The 15,822-nt window shown below is 39.5% G+C and overlaps 1 protein-coding gene across 1 annotated transcript in view; it reads right to left on the minus strand.

Moving 5' to 3' along the window:
• The window catches only part of LOC124594095, a 50,068-nt gene that overhangs the window by 412 nt on the left and 33,834 nt on the right, over positions 1 to 15,822 (minus strand). The gene's annotated exons all lie outside the window — the stretch shown is intronic.

Raw genomic sequence — 15,822 nt, forward strand, 5'->3', positions numbered from 1 at the left:
TTAAAGTTAAAGAAATCCACAGAATTGCATCCAGTACACTGAGAGATTTTCTGAGTTTGTATCCAGATTCAACATTGCCCATTCAAGACTAAATATGTCTCAACATTTTTTGCCTGTAAAAGAATTGGACATTTTGAATAATCCCCTTGTCCAGTGGCTGGCAATGTGAAGCTGAATCTGGTGGCAAAAAGACTATTTTCAAATTTTTTAGTGTACCATCAAAATGGGAAATAGCATTATCCATAAACAAAATCATTTCCTCCTTTGTCTTTCCATTATGCTATGAAATGCCAGCAACCATTCAATCATTATTGCCCTCATCATCCAAGATCATTTATTAGCACACTATTCTATGTTACTTTACTCAAGTCAGTAGCCTTATTACATGTAGGCATTGCAGCCTTACCCATAATTAAAAGCTTTTGAAATTCACCTTTCATATTAACACATAGTAGGACACACAGTAGGACATTGAGTCATTCTTTTCAAATTTTGCCTCCTGAACAGTTTTCACATTTCAAGACCATTGTTTCACTGGAAAGACTTCTGAAGAAAGTTAAAATGTTTCATTCTTCATAGCCCTCAAAATTTTCTGTTACACTTTTTCGCCAGTCTGACATAAGGTTTTTTGTCTGCTGCACTGGACTTACCACTCACCGTTAGAAAGGAGATGTTGTATCTATGCCTCAGTTTGTCAAACCAACCTTACAGATGATTTAAAATCATTAAGTCCTATCTCCTTGGTCACTGCAAGTACTTTCTCATGTATCACAGATCAACTAACTAGCAAGTTATTACTGCGAGCATAGCAAACCATCCAAAAGTCAAACTGTCAACTTCTAAGCCTGATGTGCTGGTAAAAGCATGTTTATCAGTAGAGTTTTGATTTGCGGTCCACGATTTCAGAATGTCCTTGTTTTTTCTTAAAATTTCACTGATCTGTGGTTTTCAACAGTAGACCTCATGGCCATATCTCTGGCACTAAGCTTTTCCTTTTCATAAACAGTGATGATATCGGCCTGTCCATTCAGATTAACCATTTCCATTTTTGAGAGATCCTATCATTACATATGTAAGCTCTCTTGCTTGAAGACAGCTTGCTCTTTAACTTACATAATGTTGAAATACATGGTAACGACTGTTGCCATTTAATTTACAACCATCCTTTTCTTTCACGATGTCCAGTCTTAGTACATCTTAATTGTTGTTTGGGGGAAGCAGTGGTTGGCAAGCGCTATTGAGAATGTCTGGTTCTCAGAAGAATTTAACCATAAGCGATAGTGATATTTTGCAGTGTAATTTTAAAATGTCTGCTATTGAAAGGAGCCCGCAATTTGGAGGTTATATATATGAAACTCTAATTTCACAAGAGAAACCCACAACTTTTTGAGGGAATTTGCTCCTTGCATCAATATGAGAGTAGACATAGAGCAATTTACATGTACCAAGCCACAAACTAAAAATATATGATAAAATTCCTCATTACGAGGACATGAAATTTTATACATAAAATGAGGAAGTGGAGGAGTGACTCAAATCTAAAAGTGCTGAAGAAGCCTAGAAATAGCTGATAAGTAAATGCTGTTATACTGTAGGAAGATTTCTTTGATGATAACCATGTAAAATAGCACATGGGTGAAGAAATGATACCATATGTATTATAATATTAGATTAATTTTATTAATATGTACACAGGGTGATTATAACTAAAGTTAAACTTTCAGACTGCTGTAGAAATAACACGACTGGTCAGAATAATGCAAATTGCAATGGAGTATTATTGGAGAAGTGGGGAGACGTATGACAGAAGAAACATAAATAGTTACAAGATTTACCAATAGATGGCACTGTAAGCATCATAGTTTAATAGTGGTCGGCTACAGATCACAAATAAATCATACAACAATGCCTAAGATGTATAATTGATGTTAAACTAACTGTATTACTCAGTGTGCATGGGTGTACAGGTGTGATACTGTTAGTTATTAACTCGATTCATCTTGGCAAGGTCATATCACATCAGATGGGAAAAGTCATTTTTTAATTGTTCTGAGTCCAAAAACCGTCAAAAGCACCAATCACATCAGTTTTTAACTGTCCTGACGCCAAAAACTGCATAAAAAGCATCAATCACATTGGCTTTTAATTGTCCTGAGGCCAAAAACTGCATAAAAATGCATCAATCAGAATCAAATTGGATTACTAATTTCCATGTGACTGGGGCAAAACATGTTCAATATGTTGTCCACAGTTTTCTGCAACAAGTTGAAATCGAAAAACAGCATGTTCCACAACTGATTGAAGTGTTTCTGGGATCACATTCAGAATGTGCTGCGCAATGCGTGCCTTCAATGCAGCTAAGTTTGCAATTGGAACACTGGCCACAACATCTTTCAGATAGCCCCACCGTCAGAAGTCACACAGGTGTTTGGGATGCCCAGGCTGTAGGGAAAAGGTGGCTGATAATTCTAGCATTTCCAAAATGGTGCTTCAGTAGCTGCTTAACTGGATTTGCAATGTGCGGAGGTGTGCCATCTTGTATAAAAATGTTCCCATCCACACACCCATGCTGTTGGAGAGCTGTAATGACAGGGTTGCGCAAAAGACACTCGTAGCACTTACCAGTGACGGTTCAGGACCAGAAGCACCTGTCTCTTCGAAAAAATGTGACCCTATGATAACCGATGCCGTAAACCCGCACCAGACAGTGACCTTTTCAGGATGAAGTGGTACTGGTTGATTTGCTTGTTGATTTTCCGTTGCCCATTTTTGACAATTCTGTGTATTGACATATCCTATCAGATGGAAGTGGGCTTCATCTGTCCATAAAATCTTCCATGGCCAATCATTGTCCACTTCCATGCGAACAAGAAATTCTAAAGCAGAGATCTCTCTCACGTGCATGTCAACAGGAAGCAACTCATGCACATGAGTAACTCTGAACGGATAGCAAAGAAGGGTGTTTCATAAGATTTTATGCACCGTGCTCACAGGTATGTCCAATTTCAGGCAATTCTCAGTGCACTACACATTTGCACACCACCACTCGTCTTCTCCTGCATTGCTGTGGCCACTGCTTTCACTTATGATGAATCAATTCATTTCCTCCCTCTACCAGGCTGCACACCAAAAGAGCCCATCTTCACCAATTTCCAAATAATTTTCTCCAGACCCATGGCAGTCATTGGATCAACGCCTTTTCTCAAACACTTCAGTGTCCAGAACTTCTGCAGAGCAACATGTGCACAGTCATCATTCTTGTAATATAGATTTACAAGCACAGCATGATCCTGCATTGAGACAGTCATGATGAACATTGCGGACATGAAAGGCAGAAAAGCAGTGTACGTGGCATATTTATACCAGTTTCAATGGGTCGTGTGCATGACAGGTGTTTTCATTTACATATTCTGACACATACAGTGCCATCTTTTGATCAATTTTCACACTACTTTTTTTTCTTCTGTGATATGTTTTCCTCCTTCTCTGATAATATTCCGTTCTAATTTGATGTCATTCTCATCAGTGTTGTTATTTATACGGCAGTTTCAAAGTTTAATTATAATCACCCTGTATATTCTTAGAATTGACAGGTCATAGATGTCACAATCTTTGGTTTCATGAAGCATGCTATGTGCCAACAAGGATTTGATTTGATTTGAGTAAGCAGGTATCTCTTCACACATAATTATCATCTGTGGATATCTGTTTTATTGTTTTTACTGTGTAAGCATGTAGTCGAGGGGTATGAAATCGAAGCAGTTGTTGAGATGGGAGTCAGACAGTGTTGTAGCCTATCCCTGATGTTATTCAACATGTATATTGAAAAAGCTGTAAAGGAAACCAAAGAAAAATTCGGAGTTGGAATTTAAGTCCAGTGAAAAGAAATAAAAACTTTGAGGTTTGCCGATAATATTGTGATTCTGACAGAGACAGCAAAGGACTTGGAAGAGCAGTGAACAGAATGGGCAGTGTCTTGAAGAGAAGATATAAGATGAACATTAACAAAAGTAAAACAAAGGTAATGGAATGTAGTCAAATTAAATCAGGTGACACTAAGGGAATTAGATTAGGAAACAAGACTCTGAAAGTAGTAGATTAGTTTTGCTATTTGGACAGCAAAACAACTCATGATGGCCAAAGTGGAGAGGATATAAAATGTAGATTGGCAATGGCAAGAAAAGCATTTCTGAAGAGGAGAAATTTGTTAACATCAAATAGAGATTTAGGTGTTAGGAAGTCTTTTCTAGAGGTATTTGTCTGGAGTGTAGCCATGTATGGAAGTAAAACGTGGACAAGAAACTGTTTAGACAAAAGCAGATTTCAAAATGTGGTGCTACAGAAGAATGCTGAAGATTAGATGGGTCGATCACATACCTAATGAGGAGGTACTGAATAACATTGGTGGTGGTGCAACCTGACCAGAAAAAGGAATGGATTGATAGGACACTTTCTGAGACATCAAGGGATCACCAGTTTTGTATTGGAGGGAAGTGTGGGTGGTAAAACTCATAGAGGGAGGCTGAGAGAAGAATTCAGTAAACAGATCCAGAAAGATGTAGGTTCAGTAGTTATTCGGACACAAAGGGACTCGCACTAGATAGAGTAGCACGGAGAGCTGCATCAAACCAGTCCTCAGAGTGGAGACCACAACAAAACAACAACAACAACACCATGTAGTTCATATTTTTCAGTTTTTCAGATGTTTTAAGTTATCTAGTTTGTATGTCTGCTAGCCTTTCCATAAAACATCTTTGACATCTCTATTGAAATGATGCTGAACAAGTCAGTTTATGGAATACACAAAGGGAGTCATCTCAGCATACTGACAAATCATGGCGGCGAATGTGCTTCTCCACCTGACCACCTGTTGTGGAGATCTGCTTATGTTTCAGCATTGTGGCTTGGTGGTGCCTTGAAAGCCAAGGATCAAAAACACTGCTGATAATGTCATTGCCAAAAAACCATTGAAAAATTGTTATTCATTTATGTGCTGTCCTATAAGGTAAAAGGAGTACATGAATATGTGTTGTAATTTGTTATGAGCTACGAAGTAGAGCGATCTCTTCACCCATAGTTGTAATTGGAGTTGTTCATATAAAACATTGTGTTTAAAATAAAGAAGATTTACAGCAAAGCTGTTTATCATTTAGTAGCTTGAATGGATCAGAGCTCTCTTTCTGGACCCACCCCACTGCAGAAGGTGAATAAAACACACATTATGGTCTAGTGGTGCTGCCTAGCTGGTCCACAAAAGTGATCAACTTCAGGAACAGTGAGTGCAAGTTATTTATAAGGCAAAGCGTTCACAAACACACATTTGGATGACAGATTGTACATGAAATGCAACTCAACAACACCAGTCACACAGCAACATGTAAACATCAAAGCTTTTTCTTAACCATATATAACTTTTCCAGTGCTTCTGGAGAATTGTACAGAACCTTGAAACTCATGTAAGTCCTGTAACCATACTTAATTTGAAATGGTATTACTACAGGAGCTATGACAGTGCATCTTATGCACATATAAATCCAGTGTAAGGGGGTTGAGCTTACATTGAATACATCACTTCCTGTTACTATAAAATATTGCATAATTAGCTCATGGGATAAAGGAAGTTAACTTGTAATGAAAAATGAAAAGTCCATCATGTATCATAAGGTAAGGGGAGCTTAGGTTCAGAACAAAAAGATGAAGTCTTACAAATAAAATAAGTATGTATTATCTTACTTGACAATTTTCTGTTGGCAGTTAATAGAAAATGTACAAGAATCAATAAATATAGTCTAATTTCATGGGTCACTGGGTCTTAAACATGAGAAGGATCTGACCACAAGGTAAACACAATATAAAATGATAAGACTACTGGTTATGTATGAAAAGAAAATTTCCACCCCAGCTACAGAGCTTCAGAGAGGGCACTAGTCAAGTGCTGTAAGAAGGGAAGTGCAGTGCCTCGGTAATAATGGCTGGGAGGATGAGATATTGAACTGGTACTGCTGGAAGGGTTCAGTGAATGACCTTTCTTCAGCAAAAGGAAAAATGAAGGATAGCCCCAGGGATACAGAAAGAGGGTAAGAAGATAAAAGGGGGAAGGGACATATAAATTGGTAGAAAGTGCCCCTTTAACCCTTCAGTTTAAATTAACAATGATGATCATCAGTATGAATGATTGTTCAATCCATGAAATACGAAATATAGAATCACGACACTGCACTGGGTGCATAAATCGTGATCAACACACTGTTGTAAGGCCATTACTATTTTGGGGGCAAATATATGGGAGTGTGGTGGAAAAGCATTGCAAGAGCTGTGGCAGCTGGTTAGTGTATGGTGTTGGTGTTTTAATTATTGTAACAGGGCTGTTTATCAACTGTGAGATGGGGGTTCTGCAAAACCTGGCAACACAGCGGTGATATATGAATCTTGCTGTATAGGCAATGGGATTTTTCCACCAGTGAGCTTCACGGTGTTGTCAAGAATGTGTCTGGAAACAGCACACTGCATAAAAGGTCAACTGCTATCCAGTACATATAGTTGTCATTTTGGGTCAGATTCATTCACAGCCCAGTAATATTATAAGGGAGTTGAATGCTACACTGGGTGAGGGGATGACATGGAGTTGTCAACAGCAGCCACAAGTTCACCCCATGTTAAGTACACCTTCTGGACTTGGTGCCACAGTGCACCAGGTCTGTCACAGACCCATTCCCTCAGCGAGGCTGACTCCTGCCCACCATCTACCGAGGAGCTGGATACTGATGCAAGAACTATGACTGTTGCCAAGCACCTTTGATACCATGTGCTTGTGGCACAATTCACTTATTCAGGCCATGTGCCACATACTAGGCAGTGGTGTCAGCAATGGTAGGAGTGAGTGTCACAGTCAGCCACCCAGACAATAGCTGTCATCTTGCTAGCCACATGACCACCGACGTGTGTGGAGAGGGGCGTGGTCGCTACCCCACATTAGCAAAATGCAAATGTCTGACTAAAATAAAGCTCTTATTTCAATGGCCCTGTTTCTCTGGGCCACCACTGTCCAGCATCAATGCCATAATCATCTGCTACTCACAATCCTGCACCAAAGTCACCCTGTGACCCCCGGGGTCAGCTTCACTGATTAAGCAAACGTTTCCATGTTGAAGAACTGTCGCTGAGTTGATGTACACGACTATAGGTGTATATAACTAACACCAACCAACTGTGGGATATGGAAGATGTCTTATGGTCGTGTATTATACCCTTTCCACAATTGCTGACTGGGTGAAATCCAGGTCACTTTGCACATTCATTAATCCATAGAGGCCTTGGCTTTTGGTCAGTGTTCGATAAAGATCCATGATGTTGCCACATGAGAAAAATATGAAATATTGCATCAGATTTACGACAGGATCAATGAGTTCCTTGTAAATAGCATGTTGCTCTTAAGATTGAGAAACTTCACTCTGTTCTTTCATGACCACAGACACGTTAGGACAATGTGGTGAAAGCTGCTGTTAATGGGCTATGGCAGCAAACGACCTATAACACTATCTTGTTACACATCACTCTTCCCTAACAACCTCACCTTAAGTCCTGTCATGGGGAAAGCCACGTATAACACTAACCTGTCGTGGCAGGAGCTAATGTTACCTTCTAAGAGGATTTATAATTTTGAATTTTGACCATGTGTGGGTCTAATGGATGAAGGTGTCAGACTGTAATATTGAATATATTGCAGTTAACAGAAAACTAAACAGACTTTAACTTTGGGGTTCATGAAAGTAGTAAAATTCATATAAGAATGAAAAAATGAACGGACACCAGCCCAATTAGGCACAATAATTCGGAAATATATGTTTAAGAAAATTGAATATTAGTTGTTGAAGTTACTTTCATTAATATTTCCCTTTGAATAGCACACAGGATACAAACTGGCACAGGGCACTCTGAGCTGTGGGTAGCATTAGTTACCAATATGCAAAAATCAGTAATCATAGAAAGCAAAAATGCTCCAAACCCATACTAATAACAGCTATACTCAAGATCATTACTTGAATCAGTACTGAAATGTTACTGCAAGAAGTGCAGAACTAGATTTAGGCATGGGGCCTCTGACTTAACTGACAAGTAACAATCACTAATAAAAAAAACAAAGAGTATCACAATTACACTGTTAACATTCCCATTTAAAGAAATGTATAAGATTTCCTTAATAGCAATAATATTCCATTTATCTTTCTAATATGAGAAGAATATTGGGGGGGGGGGGGCATAAACTGATATAGTATCACTATTCAAGCTCTATGATCATTTCAGTAGCAAAAATTAATTCAAACAAAGTCACTTCTTAAATTCACTTAGGATATTTTATATTTTACTTTTCAAGACAAATTATTCAACACTGAGCTGCATTAACTTCAAAAACAATCATTCATGATAGTAATCAACACTAAATTATGTTTCAAATGAGTTTTACTTATTTGCCTTTTCCATCACCTGTGAAGCAGGTATTTTAGACAGTAACATTTATACAATCTTGCACTGTATTTTTGCAAAATGATACTTTGCACTAAACTGAGAGTACTTTAGCAAAATTCTAACTAACTTCACTTTTGTGATTTTAACTTCAACTTTTGCTAATCCTTGCACATTTGACAAACATAAATAAATCACTAGTCCATTTGAAACAGGATACTCAGTTTTATAAACACTTAGGAGTGGACGCTGCATAGGTTCGTGATCAGGCTAGAAGATATGGTACCAAACACAGATTTATAGAATTTGAATTATTATTGAAATCACTCACACAAATTAACTGGTCCATGCTCTGATACATAACTATATGCATGAAGTTAGTGGAGCAGTGGCAAAGTTGTGGTGGCAAGCGACATGGCGGCTTCTTGATGTTTGAATGCTCTATAGAATTTCTTCTTGGCAATGAATTTTTAATTTATTAGAGCTGTTCCTTATTGCCAAGAATACCAAGCAACAGCCAAATCCACATCCGAGGCAAAATTCCTTGCAAAGTGGTTTCCAATTGCCTCCCTTGGCACCGACAATGTGTACCGTGCAACGACTTGTCACTGACTGTGTACCGTTCAAACCAAGGAGCCACCCAGTTCAGCCACCAAAACCACCTTTTACATCACGCAATGCCACTTCCATTGTGAAGGGACCTCCCTACATCTTTTACATTTCACAATACAGTGCCCCAAGCATGAACCAGCTTCCAATACACATTGTTTTTCTTAAAGTATACACATATTATAAAATTTCATTATTTTAAACAATCATTTACCTTTTTCCATATATACATTGCAGAACTCTAATTTCCTATCATAAATCAATGACCTTAACTATCAAAGAATAAACACTTCATAATTACAGGTACACAATTATGTAATGTAAACCTACTTCTAATCAATATAAGTATCTTTGCTAACAGCATGACACTGCTATAGTGCCTCTTCTGGGCTTGTGACCATATCAGTTAGACCTTAGACAACTGGAAAGCTGTGGTATGCTCAGATGAGTCCCAATTTCTATTGGTAATAGCTGATGGTATGGTTAGAGTATGGCACAGACACCATGAGGCCATTGACTCAAGTTGTCAACAAGGCAATGTGGCTCCATAACGATGTTGGCTGTATTTACATGGAATGGGCTGGACTGGGTCCTCTGGTCCAACTGAGCCAACAGAGACCATTTGCAGACATTCATGAACTTCACATTCCTAAGCAATAATGGAATTTATAATGATGACAATGTGCTATGCTGCTGGGCCACAACTGTTTGCAACTGGTTTGAAGAACATACTGGACAATTCAAGCAGATGATTTAGCTGCCCAAATTGATAAACATGAATCCCATTGAGCATTTATGGGACATAATTGAACCATGGACTTTGCTGTTGGTGGGGAGTCTTGTGTGCCTCAGCAATACAGTTGGCCATATCATAGGTGCAACCACAATGGAGGAGTATCTGTTGTGAGACCAGGCAAACGTGTGGTTCCTGAAGAGGGGCAGCAGCCTTCTCAGCAGTTACAGATTACTGTCTGAATGATCCACTGATCTGGCCTTGTAACACTAACCAAAATGGCCTTACTGTGCCGGTACTCCAAATGGCTGAAAGCAAGGGGAAACTACAGCTGTAATTTTTCCCGAGGGCATGCAGCTCTACTGTGTGGTTAAATAATGATCGCATCCTCTAGAGTAAAATATTCCGAAGATAAAATAGTCCCCCATTTGGATCTCTGGCCAAGCAGATGATTAAGCTGCCAAAATTGCTCAACATGAATCCCATTGAACATGTATGGGACATAATTTAACCATGGACCTTGCAGTTGGTCGGGAGGCTTGTCATTACCAAGAGAAACAAAACTGACATTCTATGGATCAGAGAGTGGAATATTGGATCCTGTAATTGGGCAGGTAGGTTAAAAAATTTAAATAAATTTTGTATCCTGCCTGAGAGGCGGCGTGTGGATAGGAACGGAAAAAGGTAATACAAGTCGGTACTGTAAGAACGTGGTTTACTGGTGGAAAAACAAGGTGATAAATGATTACATAACTTTGTACGTAGGTGCAATGCTGAAGCAAAGTGTTCTGGCTGGCTGCACCTGATCAAATGGGCTGAAGCAGTCGCGGAGCTCGTAGACCTCGACAGCACAGGCTAGAGGGCGCTGTCATCTGTGTCTCTCATAGTGCCTACTTGAGAAACTATTCCATAGCATCGTTGCTATCAATACCACAGGATATAAGACAAACAGCAACAAAAGCAAAACAAGGATAATGTAACATATTTAAATGAAATCAGGTGCTACTGATGGAATTAGATTAGGAGATGAGACACTCAAAGTAGTAGATGAGTTTTGCTATTTGGGCAGCAAAATAACTGATGATGGTCGAAGTACAGAGGATATAAAATGTAGACCGGCAATGGCAAGAAAAGTGTTTCTGAAGGAGAGAAATTTCTAGCATCGAATATAGATTTAAATATCAGGAAGTCCTTTCTGAAAGTATTTGTATGGGGTGTAACCATGCATGAAAGTGAAACATGGATGATAAACAGTTTAGACAAGAAGAGAATAGATGTTTTTGAAATGTGGTGCTACAAAATAATGCTGAAGATTAGATGGGTAGATCATGTAACTAATGAGGAGGTGTTGAACAAAATTGGCGAGCAGAGAAATTTGTGGTACAACCTAAATAGAAGAAGGGATTGGTTGGTAGGACACAATCGAGGTATCAAGGGATTAGCAATTTAGTACTGGAGAGAAGAGTGTGGGGTAAAAATCGTGGAGGCAGGCCAAGAGATGAATACAGTAAGCGGATTCAGAAGGATGCAAATTGCAGTAGTTACTCAGAGATGAAGAGGGTTGCACAAGGTAGAGTAGCAAGGGGAGCTGCATCAAACCTGTTCCTGGAATGAAGACCACAACATCAACAACCAACAACAATAACACAACAATTGAGAAGTGAGCTTGTGCACAGAATCCTGCAGCGGTAACACTTTCGCAATTATGGGTAGCGATAGGGGCAGCATGGCTTAATAATTCTGCAGGGCATTTCCAACGACTTGTTGAGTCTATGCCATGTCATGTTGCTGCACTACACCTAGCAAAAGGAAGTCTGACATACTATTGGGAGGTATCACATGGCTTCCATGAGTTGAACCCGCTATGATATCATCAATATAATTTGCACACTGGAGAGTATTGTATATCAGCTGCTCTAAATAGCATTTAAATATCATGGGTTCACTTGCATTACCAAAAGGTAAGCTGCTGTAATCATGAGTCCTAGTCAACAAACGTAGCAACCTACACCTTGTTTAAAAAAATACACCTTGTAAGTTTGGCATAACACTGTGAGATACATAAAAGCTAGTTTAAGGATACAGGGTGCTTATAAGTGGTAGAAAAATGGAAATTTTTTTATGACTTTATTAAATTCTATAGTCTTTCCTGATACTTCCTGATACACTGATATATACATTATAGCGTTCCAAATGAAAAATTACATATATATACCAAATTTTAAAGTTATGGTCATGTATGATGCTATATCCCCTTTATTTCTGTTACAGAAACCAGTTTTATTTCAAAAAGATGTTTATGGTGATACCTTGGTAACAAAACTGGAGTGTTGTGGACATGTGCAAAAGAGGTTGGGTGCTAGATTGGGGAAGCTAGGAGGAGAAATGAAAGGAAAGTTGCTATCTGGTGGAAAATCTCTGTCTGGTCGAGGCAGATTAACAGCAACTGAAATAGACCTTCTTCAGAGTTATTATAGACTGGCCATTAGATGAACTGCACCTCTGAATGATGTTACAGCAATGAGAAAAGCTGTATGGGCCACGTACTTTCATATGTTGTCCACAGATGACCACACTGTTCAAGGACTTTGCCTTAAAGGAGCATAAAGGAGCAGATTCATGGTATGGTTGCAAAAGAAAGTGGTCAAATATACCATCATATGCATTCTCTTCCTGAGTCTGTTATGAATGAAATAAAACCAATTTTTAGAGACCTGAGTGACCCTGTTTCGCTTCGTAAATGTCCTCATGGGGGCACTCAGAATACAAAGGAAAGTTTCAACCATTGCATGTGGGAAAGGTTACCCAAGAATGTTTTTGTAGGGCTAAATACATTAATAGTTGGTGTACTAGATGCAGTGATATGTTTGAATGATGGTGTGATAAGAAGGTTGGAAGTCCTGAGAAATTTAGGCATAAAATGTGGCTCTAATATTGAATATTTGCTAGAATGACAGTTTGTATATTAGGAAAATTGTTTTCTCACTAGAATGTAAGTAGTATCTGTTTGCTGTAACATTTCCACTTTAGTGTTTTTTACTGTTAACAGTAGCTTCGTGGAATCGGTGTTTTCCTTGTTCTGGTCAGGAAGTATGTGTTTACGTCAGACTGCTGGCTTGGTAGCGATGCGCCTCTTTTCAGGAATGCTACGACTTTTCTTGTGACTAAGCTATGTGCTGAGAGGACAAAAAATGGCACATGAATAAGACGATGACGGAGAAAAAAGAATTTGGGTGTGTGTGTCATCCAAGTAAGTGGCAATACTTTGTGCAGTGAAACACAGTGGCAGCTACGTAAGAAGTTAACAAAATTCTCAGGTCTAGAATCATTTAATTCGCACAGCGAAGATATGGAATGTCTGTGGCTCCAGTGAATGGACGATCAAATTGTATAAAAATATTGTAGACGATAGAGAACCGCATCCTTCCCCACGTGGTATAAAAATAATTTCTGTAAGCTTCTTAAGAAACGGCTACGGCACTAGACACATAGCAAGGCCAAAAGCTGACAAAGGCACGAAAATGAGTGTCCAGAAACTAGACAGAATAAGGACCGTAATATATTGCAGCCAAATCAAAAAGTGAAATTTTTGATTATATCTCCAAATACGAATGACATACTGTAGCAATCAGTACTGGCATTGTCGCAAATCAGTTGAACCGCTAAATGGATGAGCATTAATTATGTGAGGGGTTTTCTTTAAAATTTAGGGCGCCCTACCCCCTTTGGTGAGATCTGGTGAGCTGGGATGGGATCCCACACGCCTCCCCCCCACTTGATGTTTACCCCATAGGCGGGTAAAAGTGAACTTCTTCATTTGTTTTAATCATTGATAAAACACTTCATTAAAACAATGTTTTATTGATAAAGTGTATTAAATAATGTTTTTAACACGGATTAAGAACACTTCATTTTAAACTTGCCAACCCTGAGTAGTATTCGTATTGACAGACAGACAGACAAAAAGGTTCCACGAAAGTCGTATTAACCGCTTTCAAGCATCCGTAAAAAATTGACCTTTCTGTTGGTATATTATATACATTAAATGTCACTGAACCTAAACTTACTTTGATAGATGAAAGACAACATTTTTTATACATTCCTGTGAACTGTATGATTACGTAGCTTTCCAGTCTCTTGTTTAATCTGATCACTAAGCAAATTCTTGTCGGTAAACTTCATCTTAGCTGCCTTCCATAAATGATAAACTTTTTGCTTGCACTCCCCATTTTGAGCTCATATAATTAATGGATGTCCCCTAAAATACACTAACACTCATGGTCATTTGGCAACCATGTTGAGTTCCATAAGGAATCTGTGAGTGAACTACCTCCACTCGGCTCGATTCTTTACGAAAACTTCAAAAGCAGAGAACTGTTCCCTGAAAATCGAAGAGAGGACATGTTACACCCATCTAAAAATAAAAAAAGAAGAGTCCGAAAAACTGATCCATAATACTTCTGTAAAATTTGGAAGGTAGGAGACGAGATACTGGCAGAAGTAAAGCTTTGAGGACGGGGCGTGAGTCGTGCTTGGGTAGCTCAGTTGGAGAGCACTTCTGTATTCTTACAGAATTCTGGGACATAGTTCAAACATAATGAACTAGTTGGAAAAAAGTAACCTCCATGAAGACTAGCATGGACTCCGAAAATGGCGGTAAAATGAAGCACATCTCGCTCCCTTCACGCTCAATATCTTTTATTGCCATGGAAGCGATAACACAGTCTAACATGACTGTGGCGATAACTTGGTGGATACAGCGTTTCTGGTCTTCCTAAAGTATTTTGATTCAAATCGAACTGACAACTAGCAAAGAAAATACAAGTACGAAACTTCCTGGCAGATTAAAAGCGTGAGACTCGAACTCGGGACTTTTGCCTTTCGCAGGCAAGTGCTCTACCAACTGAGCTACCCAAGAACGACTCACACCCCGTCCTCACATCTTTACTTCTGCCAGTATCTCGTCTCCTACCTTCCAAACTTTACAGAAGCTCTCCTGCGAGCCCTGCAGAACTAGCACTCCTGAAAGAAAGGATATTGCGGAGACATGGCTTAGCCACAGCCTGGGGGATGTCTCCAGAATGAGATTTTCACTCTGGAGCGGAATTTGCGCTGATACGAAACTTCCTGGCAGATTAAAACTGTGTGCCGGACCGAGACTCGAACTCAGGACCTTTGCCTTTCGCGGGCAAATGCTCTACCAACTGTACTACCCAAGCACAACTCACACCTCTCCTTTCTTTCAGGAGTGCTAGTTCTGCAGGATTCGCAGGAGAGCTTCTGTAAAGTTTGGAAGGTAGGAGACGAGATACTGGCAGAAGTAAAGCTTTGAGGACGGGGCATGAGTCGTGCTTGGGTAGCTCAGTTGGTGGAGCACTTGCCCGTGAAAGGCAAAGGTCCTGAGTGCGAGTCTCGGTCTGGCACACAGCTTTAATCTGCAAGGAAGTTTCATATCAGTGCACACTCCGCTGCAGAGTGAAAATCTCATTCTGAAAATACAAGTACGTTCGTACGACAGGTTCACCCTACAAAATATTTTAAACCGTATTAAACGGGCACCCTTCTCATTTGGGAGTGTTGTAGATAGTGCCGTACTGATACCAGACCAACGTGTGACCCTCCATCACTAATGTAAGTCATGGCAGTGAAGTGACGCGTATGTGCCAGTCGATTGTATGGAATCAGTCCATTTTACCATCAACCGTCATTGGCCAAAGACGGCCAGAATTTTCAAGCCCGTACGCCATTACGTAAGCGGCCACAACGCAGCCGATCTTATCGTCTGAATGTATAGACTTCGGACAACATTGGTGAAATTCAAATCAGTTTGTTTTCTTCCGTTGAAGCTGCCGACCATCTCAGACATGATACATGGGCTGTGAGACACTGGCAAGTTTAGTCCAAGAAAGGAGTATTTGGCATCCTGACGCTGAAAAATATCGTAATCTTGCGATAGCTCGGAATCTATGGATTGAAATCACAGCTCTATTGGAAACAAGAAGTAGGCAAAATCTTTG

This window comes from Schistocerca americana, chromosome 2, assembly GCF_021461395.2.
Source record: "Schistocerca americana isolate TAMUIC-IGC-003095 chromosome 2, iqSchAmer2.1, whole genome shotgun sequence".
NCBI classification, from domain to species: domain Eukaryota; kingdom Metazoa; phylum Arthropoda; class Insecta; order Orthoptera; family Acrididae; genus Schistocerca; species Schistocerca americana.